The following is a 12903-nucleotide window of genomic DNA, read 5'->3' on the forward strand; positions in this document are numbered from 1 at the left end:
AAGGTTTTGTACAAACAAAACCAATGTAACCAAAATTAGAAGGGAAGCAACAAATTGGGAAACAATCTTCATAACAAAAACCTCTGACAAAGGTCTAATTACTCAAGTCTATAAAGAGCTAAACCAGTTGTACAAAAAATCAAGCCATTCTCCAATTGAAAAATGGGCAAGGGACATTGTTACAAGGGAATCACTTTAAAAGACTGATATATATTAATTTAAGGTCGCCAAGGAATCAGCTATGTAATTCCTAAATGAAAACTCAAGTCAGCCGTCAGCCTTTTTTGGAGTTTAATTACAATAGGAGCAAGAAAGGAATTAGAGATATATATAGAGAGAGAAAGGGGAGAGAAGGGAATAGGGCTTAAATACCCCTTCTGTTTAGGCTGGGCCAAAAGGCCCAAGCCCTTAGATAGCTGGGGCAAAGAAAAGAGATCAGTCCCTTTCACTCACGTGTCCAAAATGGAGAAACAGTCTCAGAGGCCCCCACCTTCAGCTTCCTTCAGAGCAAGCTTCCTCCGAGCCCAGGAACCACACCGACCAAAAACTCAATCCTCTCTCCTGAGTCTCCAGACCCTCCTATCTTTAAGGACACCATCCAAGTTGCCTCCCCTCAGTCCTCACATCTACCAATCACTCTTCATCAATTTCCCTGTCAATGGAGGCTCTCGCTTAACCCAGGACTGCCCAGAGGTTTCTGGCTTTTGCACATGTCTGTTGAAGGTCATATTTTTCAAATGATTAAATCTTTACTCCTTTGTTCCAGCCCTTTCTAAATCCTGTTAACTTGAGTATGGTAGAGATTGGAATAATTAAATTTTGATCTAGGCTGCAGCCCTTACTCAATCCTATTAGGACTGAATAGGGTGGAGTATCTCCATTGTATCAATTCTAAAATCAATCAAGACTCAAAGAAATTCCTGTTCTATGCTTAAGCATAGGTCAAAGTCCTTTCCATTGTTCAGCAAAGGGTTTCTGTCCTAAAGTAATCTTAAGAAGGGAAGAGAAGGAACCTCCCATGCCAATGGAGTTCCCATTCCAATAGACTATCAGTAAGAAATTTTCCAAGTATGAAATATCCCAATGGTGAAATTTTCAACAATTATAAGTCTAAGGAAATTTGAGGTTTACAACATGAATAGGCAATTTTCAGTTAAAGAAATCAAGACTATTAATAAGCATATGAAAAAGTGTTCTAAATCTCTGATAATCAGAGAGATGCAAATAAAAACAACTTTGAGGTATCACCTCACACCTAGCAGATTGTTCAACATGACAGCAAAGGAAAGTAATGAATGCTGGAGGGGATGTGGCAAAGTCAGGACATTAATGCATTGCTGGTGGAGTTGTGAATTGATCCAACCATTCTGGAGGGCAATTTGGAACTATGCCTAAAGGGTGATAAAAGACTGTCTGCCCTTTGATCCAGCTATAGCACTGCTGGGTTTGTACCCCAAAGAGACAATAAGTAAAAAGACTTGTTCAAGAATATTCATAGCTGCACTCTTTGTGGTGGCCAAAAATTGGAAAATAAGGTGAAGCCCTTCAATTGGAGAATGGCTGAACAAATTGTGGTATATGTTGGTGATGGAATACTGTTGTGCTAAAAGGAATAATAAAGTGGAGGAATTCCATGGAGATTGGAACAACCTCCAGGAAGTGATGCAGAGTGAGAGGAGCAGAACCAGGACAACATTTTACACAGAGACTGACACATTGTGGTACAAGAGAACATAATGGACTTCTCCAGTAATGGTTTTACAATGTCCCTGAACAACCTGCAGTGATCTACGAGGAAAAAAAAAACTATCCTCAAGCAGAGGACAAACTGAGGGAGTAAAAACACCGAGGAAAAGCAATTGCTTGACTAGAGAGGTTGAGGGGACATGATGGAGGAGAGACTCTAAATGAGCACCCTAATGCAAATACCAACAACAAGGAAATGGGTTCAGAGCAAGGACACATGTGATACCCAGACAAATCGTGCGTTGGCTAGGGTGGGGGTAGGGGGGGGGGGAAGAGAAATGATCTGTTTCCAATGAATAATGTATGAAAATGACCAAATAAAATAATGTTAAAAAAAAAGATGATGATGTTCCATAACAATAGGCCTATTACCTGAAAGGTTCTCTCTACTCCTCTCCGTCTTTCAGGATACTTATCTTCAATCAAATTTTAGCTCAGGTGCCTTAAATAATTTCCTAATCTCTACCCCATCCCTGGTTATTAGTGTTCGTTTCCTCCAGAAATTATCTGCTTAGGGTTGGGAGTGTTTCATTTTTGCTTTTATATCCTCAGTGACTTGAACATAATAGGCACTTAATAGTGATTGTTCTTTTAAAAAAAAAAATTAAGCCATTGGATAAGTTGTTGAAAAGCTTTTAGTGATCTAAAGAGCTTCTGCTGCAAAGACTGAAATTTTTGAAATCAATATTATTCTAGTAATACTATGTGATTCGAAATCAGGGAACACTCTCAAATTGTAAGTAAATCAAAGGTCATTGAAGAGGAACATGGTGTGGAGAAATATTCATAGCTCATGGGAAGGTAAATCCAGTATAATAATAGTTGCTACAGAGGGAAGAGCTAGGAGGGTATATATAAGGTCAGCAGGGATAGCACGGAGCTCTCTTTACCTCCTCTCTTGAATAGAAGAGTGCCTTTCACTGTTTTGGAAAAAAATATGTAGGCCTCAGCCAGCTAAATGGAGATTCCATAATCAGGTTAATCCTTCCTTAAGAGAAATCTGCTTCTATCTCAATCTTCTCTCTCATCTTTTACCTTCTCAATTTTATTAATAAATCATTAAAACTCTGGCCAGGTTCCCCATTTTTATCATAACACCAGCAAGTAGTTGTAGAAAAGATTGTCAAGAGCATATACAAGAGGAGGTACACTGGTATTATACCAAAAATGAAGATCACAAGATAGTTTGCAAGTTCCACTAGTATCCCTGAGATTTTAAAAGAATAAGATGGCTACCATGCTCCTGAATACTCATTGGAGTGTTGTTGGGTGTAGAGGTATACCCCTGGGGTTCGGGAAGGATACCTTTTGTAAGAACGCAAGACTCCAAACTTAACTTAAAAATAAAGAGATTTATTAGTAATGTTGAATTCTTGGTCAGCAAGACAGCATGAGTGGAGCAACCTGGGAAGTACTAATGGTACTTACCTCACAGGCCTTTGTGAGGATCAAATGTGACAATACATGTAAAGTGATTTGCAAACTTCAAAGTGCCATATATTAGAGACCGCAATATTCTTTAGAAATTGGTTGAAGATTCAAATTTTCTCTTACTTGACCTTCTCTGAAATAGGCCCACTATATAGTATGTCAATCCAGAGCTTTCTTCAATCACTATTCTGATTTCAGGTAATCAAGCCACAAATATGACCACAACTGCAGTCGAATGCAGAATCTATTTGTTTTATTTTGCTTCTTTTAATGAATTTCAGACAATTGGCTTTCAAGAGGCTTATCTATGACAAAAGCCAGGTGACAAAAGTCAGGTGACAAACTAGTTGTAGAGAGTAAACAAGAGAAGTTAGCAGGTGGCAGGAGGGGATGGGAGATTTCACTGAGAATGAATTGTTTCAGCCTCATTTTGAGGTTTAATTCAAGATAATTGTTTTTCTTATTCACAGTAGAGGCTGAACTTTACATTGTAAGACAGATGATTAAAATTCCAATAGAGAAAACAGAAAGAGATCTGGCTTTGGGATTGGAGGCCCTATGTTCAAATCTAAGCTCTTCAATTTATTACCTGTATGACATTGCATAAGTAACTTACCTTCTCTGACTTATATTTTCTTCATTTGTAATATAAGGAGGTTGAACTATTACAGTGATGGCAAACCCATGGCACACATGACAAAGATGGCACACAGAGACCTCTCTGTGACCACGTGCACTGCAAGTCCCATTTCTGTTGACTAATAAAATGGTGGCTTCAGGAATAGCAAAGTCAGTATACTAGAGAGAAGTGAGTTTTATTTTGAATATGTCATTTGAGGTAAAGGAAGAATATCTAGGTCAATGTGGTTGGTAGGAAGTATAAAGTGGCTCCTATAAATCTTGAGAGAATTTAGTCAATATTACAGATTTCTTGGAAATACAGATGTGGAATTAATTTTCACAGAGATAATAGTTCAAATCACATAATTGGTTGAGATCTCTAAGAGAAAGACTTTAAAGAAAAAAATAAGGGGGCTAAAGTTAGAACCTTGGGGAACAATCATATTTAGAGCCTTGGAAGAAGAAGAATAGTTAGGAAAGTTAGAGAAGTGATGCAGGAGGTGGAAAACTGGAGTGGTTCGATGTCATATACAGTAGAGGAAGAAAGAATTCGAAGAAGGAAGAGAATGAAATTTATCTGTATGAAATGTCACAAAATATATATTTTTTAAAAAATAGGGACAAAGAATTAGTCTCTAGGTTTGGAGATTTAATTTCTTGACAGAGTAGTTGTGGATTCAACACTAATTTCCTCATTTCTACAGATGAGAAAACTGAGGCCAATGGAGGTTAGGTAAGCTGTTGAAGATAGGTAGTAAAGATCAAGAGGAAGGATTTTAACCCAGGGCTTCTGACTACAAAATCAGAACAGTAACAGGAACCCAAACCATACCATAAAGATAAGAGAAATGAGTGGGTAATGTAGAACTGGGGCAGCAATTGCAGACTAATCTTTAGAATAATTTGAGGAGTAAAAGAGAAAATCTGTTTTCTTAGTAAATAAATTAGAAGGTGAGGTCATTATGCTTAGATGTAGACAGGCAGGTAAGATTGGGGTTTTAAGAATAGTAGAAAATTTGGAAAGAACTGCTATGAGGCATTTATTAGGGAACTAATAAAGAGATGGACTGCCAGGCAGAAATAAGACCCTTAGTGAGGCTATGTGGTATCAGTCAACTGATCAATCAACAAGTATTTATTCAGCATTTAGTAGGTACCTGGCACTGTGCAAGATTCAAATGAGACAATAAAGCAATTCCTATTCTCAGGGAATTTATGGAATTGTGGTTAATTTTTACAAAATTACTTTTTTCAGCAATGCACAGCAATAGGCAAGAGTGGAAAAGGAAAAGGAACTTAAGGATCAGGAGTGGAAAAGAAGCTATAATGGCCAGTCAGCCAACTGAAGAATTATAGGTTACCAGTAACAGTGTTGTTCCTTAGAGTACAGTACTAAAAAGGAGGCAAATGAACACTGAAGAGGACTAGAAAAATAGGAAGGGGACAAGAGATTGAAGTTTTTAAGTATTACTTTTATTAACTAGAGAAATAAATAAACTCTTAAATCGTACATTTCATACAGTAAATATATTTTTAATAATCTAGTCAGTGTTTCAGTAAGTTCATTTAGGAAAAGTAAGCCAATTTGACTGACATTTCTAGGTGTCATTGATTGATGTTACAGAGACAACTATCTGGAATTGGCTGGTTTTAGTAGGGACTAAAATTAAATCCTGAACACCCTGGAACTGTCAGTGGTTCTAAATGTGATGTTGGGAAATTTTACAGGAAGTAGGGAGATCTAATTAGAAAACAAATCATTTTTTAAAATTAAGTTCATTTATTTATTTATTTAATTTAGGATATTTTTCCATGGTTACATGATTCATATTCTTTCCCGCCCCTTGTCCTACTCCCCTCCAATGAGCAATTCCACTGGGTTTTACATGTGTCATTGATCAAGACTTATTTTCATATTGTTAATATTTGTACTAGGGTGTTCGTTTAGAGTCTACATCTCCAATCACATCCCCATCAAACCATGTGATCAAGCAGTTGAAAAACAAACCATTTTTAATACTTAAAAGCAAGAGTATAAACTAATCTTTCCAGTTAAAGTAACACATTCTAGAGAAGAGGAACAAATTCTATCAATAAGTTATTTTTTATTGTAATTAAACTAGTATGGTTAAATTATTTTAGGGTTCATATACTAAGTACTGAAATACCAGTATCATATAAAGTATGCCCCTATTGCTTTCACATGTATTAATTCATAATTCTGCATCTTAAACAAGGAAACACTACTTCAGTTCTAACCAAAAGCTGGGGAAATGGAGAAAGGAAGAATACATTGAAACAAGAAGCTAAATGTCCCAAAATAAATGTTTGCTATGCATATTGATTTGAAAAACAACTACAAAAAGTACAAAAAACAAAAACAAAAAAACCTGTGCATGAGGGGAGGTAATTTAAAAATAAATATTTCTCCACTGAGGAAATTACTTAAGAGCATTTCTCCTTACACAACAATTGCCCCACTAAAACTGCTCAGATCAGTGAGTATCAGGATTCTCTGTTGTCTAAATGCCAATCATGTAAAAGGAAGGCTGAGTGTAGCATTCATATATTCTTTGAGCAATTACAAGTGACTTTTTAAAAGTACCTTGCAGAATTCAATTTTTTAGTTTGGGGTTTTCTAGTCAGACTAAATCTCTTAGTTTCTTTCTAAATGCTAGGGTTAAGGAAATGGTTTCAACAAAAAATATCATTATATGAAATGTACATTCCTCTCTATTTTCTTCTCCTTAGTGCATTTTGCACAGCAAAAGAAAGTTCAGCTAATTCTTTTCTGATTAATTTAACTGAAAATCTGAATTTCATTCAAAGTAAGCTTCTCCAGGGACCAAATCACAACAAATGTTAAGAAAGATAGCTTTCAGAGGCAGCTAGTTGGCTCAGTAGATAGAGAGCCAGGCCTGGAGACAGAAGATCCTGTATTCAAATCTTACCTTGGAAACTTCTTAGCTATGTGACACTTAACCCCCATTGCCTAGCCCCTACTGCTCTTCTACCTTTAGAATCAAAACATGGAATTGATTTGAAGACAGAAAGTAAGGATAGCTTTCAAAGTGAAAAACCCTACCCCCCACCCCCCACATAATAAAACCTGACTCTTTGGATTTCATTGAAGTTCCTTTGTTCTTATTTCCCAAGAAAAACATTTTCAATTTAAGAACCTTAATCTTTACTTTAGGATTGAAAATATTATGCTTGCCTTATTCATACCAGGACCCTATCATATATCTTGAACTTTGTAAAATTCTTTTTTTCTATAAATAAGGCATATTTTTCCACTTTCTATCTAAATTGCTGCCCACTGTGATAGATGATACACAATTTGGAGGTTTGTAGAGCGCTTGAGTACAGTTCTTTGATTACCATTTACTATATAGGTGACTGAGAAATTCACTTTTCTAGTCATGATTTTCTTGTTTCTAAAATGATCAGCCAATACTGGATGGCATTCCAATTGTAAATCATTGGGCTTTAAAACCAGGAACAGCTGAATTCAAATTTATTGCCTCCAGGACTTACTAGTCAGATGATATTGAGTTTCCTCAACTGAAAAATGGGATAATAATAGCATCTACCTCCCCAGATTGTTACAAGGATCAAATGGGTTATTATTTGTAAAGCATTCCTCACAGTGTAAGTATAGGTATTTTGCAACGAGGTAGCACAATGGATAGAAAGCAGGGCCCAGAGTCAGGAAGATCTGAGTTCAAAATTGACCTCAGATACTTACTAGCCGTTTGCCTTGATTTCCTCAACTATAAAATTATTTGGAGAAGGAATTGACAAACCACTCCAGTATCTTTGCCAAGAAAACCCCAAATGGGGTCATGAAGAATCTGACACAACAAAACAAAGTGTTTAATAAATGCTTTCCCCCTTTTCCTTTCTGTCCTCTAAGGTCCAATAAATTCATTAAAATTGGACCCAAAAGGGGGCCACTAGGTGGCTCAGTGGATTGAGAGCCAGGCCCAGAGATGGGAGGTCCTGTGTTCAAATTTGATCTCAGACACTACCTAGCTGTGTGGCCCTGGGCCAGTCACTTAACTCCCATTGCCTAGCCCTTAACACTCTTCTACCTAGGAACCGATATATGTTACTGATTCTAAGATGGAAGGTAAGGGTTTAAAAAAAATTGGACACAAATGGTTGCATTTTTAAATTTCTTTTTATTTGTTAAAATTATATATGGAAGCATTTTTTAAATTATTTATTTAATTTTTTTATTTAGAATATTTTTCCATGGTTACATGATTCCTGTTCTTTCCCTCCCTTTCTCCCTCCCCACTCCCAGAGCCAACACACAATTCCACTGTGTTTTACATGTATCATTAATCAAGACCTATTTGCAAAAGTGATTGTTTAGAGTCTACATCCCCAAACATATCCCCATCAAACCATGTGATCAATCATGTTTTTCTTCTGTGTTTCTACTCCCACAGTTCTTTATCTGAATGTGGATAGTGTTCTTTCTCATAAGTCCCTCAATTGTCCTGGATCATTGCATTGCTGCTAATAGAGAAGTCCATTACATTCAATTGTGCCACAGTGTATCCCTCTCTGTGCATAATGTTCTCCTGGTTCTGCTCGCTTCACTCTGCCTCAATTCCTGGAGGTCGTTCCAGTTCATATGGAATTCCTCCAGTTCATTATTTCTTTTAGCATAATAGTATTCCATCACCAACAGATACCACAATTTTGGAAACAATTTTTTTAACAATTACTTCCTGAACTTTTACAGTCCAAATTTTCCTCCTTCTCCTTCCTTTCTTTCCTTTCCAGATAGTAAACAATCTGTTAGGAACTATTCCAGTGTTGTCATGCAATACAAATTTCTATATTTCTCATGTCATGAAAGAAGGCATCTATTGCACAAGCAAGAAAAAACTCGTGAAGTAAATAGGGTGAGAAATGGCATGGTTTGATCTGCATTCATACTCTAAATTCCTTCTATGGCTGTGAGTAGCATTTTTCATCATGAGACTGTTAGGGTTGTCCTCAACCCTTGCATTGCTGATAACAGTTCTTCAGAGTTGATAATCATATGATATTTATTATTATATACACTGTTCTGATTTTGCTCATTTCACTTTGTATTAGTTCATATAAATCTTTCCAAGTTTTTCTAAAATCATTCTGTTCATCATTTCTTATGGCATAATAGTATTCCATTACAACCATATACCACAATTTGTTCTGCTATTTATTCCTTAATAGATGGACATTCCTTCAGTTTCCAATTTTTTGCCACAACAAAAAGAGCTGCTACATTTTTGTGCAAGTAGGACCTTTCCCCTTATCTTTGATCTCTTTGTGATATAGACCTAGTAGTGGTATTGCTGGGTCAAAGGGTATACAGAGTTTTTATGACCCTTCGGGCATGGTACCAGATTGCTCTGCAGAATAGTTGTCAATTCACAGCTTCACCAACAAGGTATTAATGTCCCAATTTTCCATCATTGATAATTTTCCTTTTTTTTTTGTCCTATTAGCCAATCTGATAGGTATGAGGTAGTATCTTAGAGTTCTTTTACTTTGCATTTCTCTAATCAATAGTGATTTGGAGCATTTTTTGATGACTATAGATGATTTTGATTTCTTCATCTAAGAACTGTCTGTTTATATCCTTCTGACAATTTATCAACGAGAAAATGATTTATATTCTTTACAAATTTGCCTCAGTTCTCTATGGATTTGAAAAATAAGGCCTTTGTCACAGATACTTCCTACAAATTTTACCCCAATGTTTCCTAATTTTGATTACATTGGTTTTGTTTGTACAAAAAACTTTTAATTTAATGGAATCAAAATTATCCATTTAACTTCTTGTAATATTCTCTATGTCTCATTTGGTCATAAATTCTTCCCTTATTCATAAGTCTGACAAGTAAACTATTCTGTGTTTCCCAAATTATTTTATGGTATCTTTATTTCTAGGTCATGTATCCATTTTGATTTTATCTTGGTATATGGTATGAGATGTTGGTCTATGCCTATTTTCTGCCATACTCTTTTCCAGTTTTCTCAACAGTTTTTGTCAAATAGTAAGTTCTCCCAATAGCTTGGATCTTTTGGTTTATAGAACACTTTATTACTATGGTCATTTATTGTGTTGATTACCTAATCTATTCCACTGATCCACTACCAGACTGTTTTGAGAGCTGCTTTATAGTACAGTTTGAGATCTGGTACAGCTAGTCCTCTGTGCTTTTATTTCCTTTCATTTAATCCCTTGATATTCTTGGCCTTTTGTTCTTCCAGATGAATTTTGTTATTTTTTCTAGTTCTATGAAGTAATTTTTGGGTGGTTTGATTATATGGCATTTTAAATTTAAGCAGAATTACCATTTTTATTATATTGGTTTAGCTTACCCATGAGCAATATCTTTTCAATTGTCTAGGTATGACTTTATTCATGTGCAAAGTGTTTTGCAATTTTCATACAGTTGCCAGTGCAAGAAGTGGATATTAACACTTCTTAAGATGGTAAGGTTGAAAAGTCCTGTGTCTGTTACCAGGCTGAAAGACCAAAATGGCTGCCTTCAGTCCAGGATCTCTCAATAATGCAATCTGACTTTATGTAAGTTAATAAAAAGGGTTTAATATGGTATATAAACAAGGAATAAGACAGGGAGGAGAGCCAAGGAAATTCCCTATTCTAATGCTTTATTTCTCCACCCTCCAAGCTAGAAAGACTCTCACGAGTCTGTCTTCTGGACTTGCTAAGTAACAGCTACTCTATCTGTATCCAAAATAATCCTTGTTCTAGCTATCCTGACTAGGCCACTCTAAAAACAGTGTTTGATAATGGCAAATATAGTTCAGGTTGCTGAATAAGGATAGTGACCAGCTGGCAGGGTCACCATGGCCCTACAGGCAAAAGCTGTAGGCTTTTCTCTAGGTACAGACAGACAAAACGTCTTCCACTGGCTGGCTGGCTGGCTTCTCTGGAAACACAAAGGTATCTTGAATTCAGGACAGGAACAAAGAGGCAGGAACCCATAGAAAGCTGAGTCCAGAAGCTTGAAACTCGTCTCAGGGCTCAACCCACAGGGCAACAGCTCCTCCCAAGCAGGTCAGTTAACCCCCAAAGTTCCAATCTCAACAGGAACCCCCAGCTCCAGCATCTGTCCTCTCTATCCTGTTGTAAGATTCCTCTGGAACTCTCTTTCTCTTGAGTTCCATCTGAGTTTCCTGCTTTGCAACTTGGTATAATTTTATTCTATAATTCCTTCTCTTCACAGATGAGGAAAACCATCTGTGAACCAAAATACTTACCTTATTTCTTTATAATTCATTTACCTGTTCTATGTTCTATCCCCCCAAAATAACACACTCTTACTCTAACAATGCTTCCCCTATTTTTACTTATTACTAATATTAAAATTTAAATATTCCATCTGTGTTTCCTGCTTTGCAACCTGATATAACAAATCTTTCTTCTTTATTTCTCTATTTTATACCAGGTTTGTTTTGATAGGTTCATTCCTGGGTATTTTATATTATCTTCAGTTATTCTAAATTGAAGGCTGAATATTGTTATGCAGAACTACCCCTCCTTCAATTAATTTTTTTAAAACTTAGCTTTATTTTTAAAAGATAATTTCTGATTCTTGGCATGATCCTTAGATTTGGTAAATTAATAAATTAAGAATTCACTGGTCCTGCATGACTTCTGCTTCAGTCATTGTTCTTTTTTGTTTGTTTGTTTTTTTGTTAAACATTTATAACCTCAGTCTTTTCAAGACCTGAGGAAAACACAATAACCAGCCAACAGTTACTATGGTATGTGGGCTTTTTTTTGTGTTTGGGTCCTTGAAAGGTTCTGCATTCCTACTTTACATGGTGCCCGGAACTGGCTGTATGTGTTTATTTGTGTGTGTGTTAAGTTAATAAAAATAAATTTAAAAACTTATTTAAGAATACCAAAACTGAATACCATCTGTGGGTTTTTACCAACTTTTTTTTCCTAACTTCATGAAACCACTACCACAGTGATCCAAAAGGGGAGAGGTCCAAGTTAATTCTTAAATGGAGTATGTCTTATTTTGAATTTTTCTCAGACATCCAAAGGAACGAGTATGGTTTTAGCAAAAAGAACTCCAGCCCTGAAATTCAAGAAGATATGGATGGATTCAAGTTCTGCCTAATTAAATTCATTTGTCCAGGTACCACTATGTTATATTTTCTCTATCCGAAAGTATTCTTTGTGTTACTTGAATTCAAGTGTCTTAGATGAATAATGCTTCCAAAATAAGAAATGTCATGTTTTTTTGTAGTTTTGAAATGGCAAATTCTTTTTTTTAAACCCTTACTTTCTGTCTTTGTATCAATTCTAAGACAGAAAACTGGCAAGGCCTAGGCAATCTGGGTTAATTGACTTGACTAGGGTCTTAAAGCTAGGAGGTGTATGAGATCAAATATGAATTCAGGTCTCCCAGACTCCAGGCCTGGAGCTCTATTTACCTAGCTGCCTAGAAAATTCTTTTGCTAAACTTATTTCTTTAGTATTTCATCCACAAGGTATATTTTTATAAGCAAGCAAAAATATCTTTCAAAAAGAGCTTCTAATGAAAATACTAATAACATATACTAAGGTTCTATACCATTGGAAAGATGTCATGACCCACTAAAAGAGGACAAAATTTGATCTTGAAATCCCTCATCTAACAGGCAGAGAAATCAAAGACTACAGTGAGTGGATTTCTTAAAACTAGTAAAGGTCCTATTTAATCCTTCCAAAGAACTGAAAGAAAAGGTTTCCCAAACTATACAGGTGAAACAGAGCTGCCCTTTTTATAGCACAGATCAAGATAATGCTAAATTCTGGGTTTTAAGGTCTGAAAACAATTAATCTAATACATGAGTTTAGTTTTGTTTGTAAAGCTCTAGAGCATGACCTAAGCCTCTAACAAAACCCCATAAATTACTTTAAAAATTGTTCTCTTTTTAGTGATCCCACCCTTCATTATTCTCCAATAAACTAAGGGGCCCAAGTATCTGGTATGTGAGGCATCTCAAAACAAAACTGAGGCAATTACAGATAGTGTGTTAAGTCTAAGGGTTTAAGTAAGTACTAAATGTTATCAG

This window comes from Monodelphis domestica, chromosome 2 (assembly GCF_027887165.1).
Source record: "Monodelphis domestica isolate mMonDom1 chromosome 2, mMonDom1.pri, whole genome shotgun sequence".
Classification (NCBI taxonomy): domain Eukaryota; kingdom Metazoa; phylum Chordata; class Mammalia; order Didelphimorphia; family Didelphidae; genus Monodelphis; species Monodelphis domestica.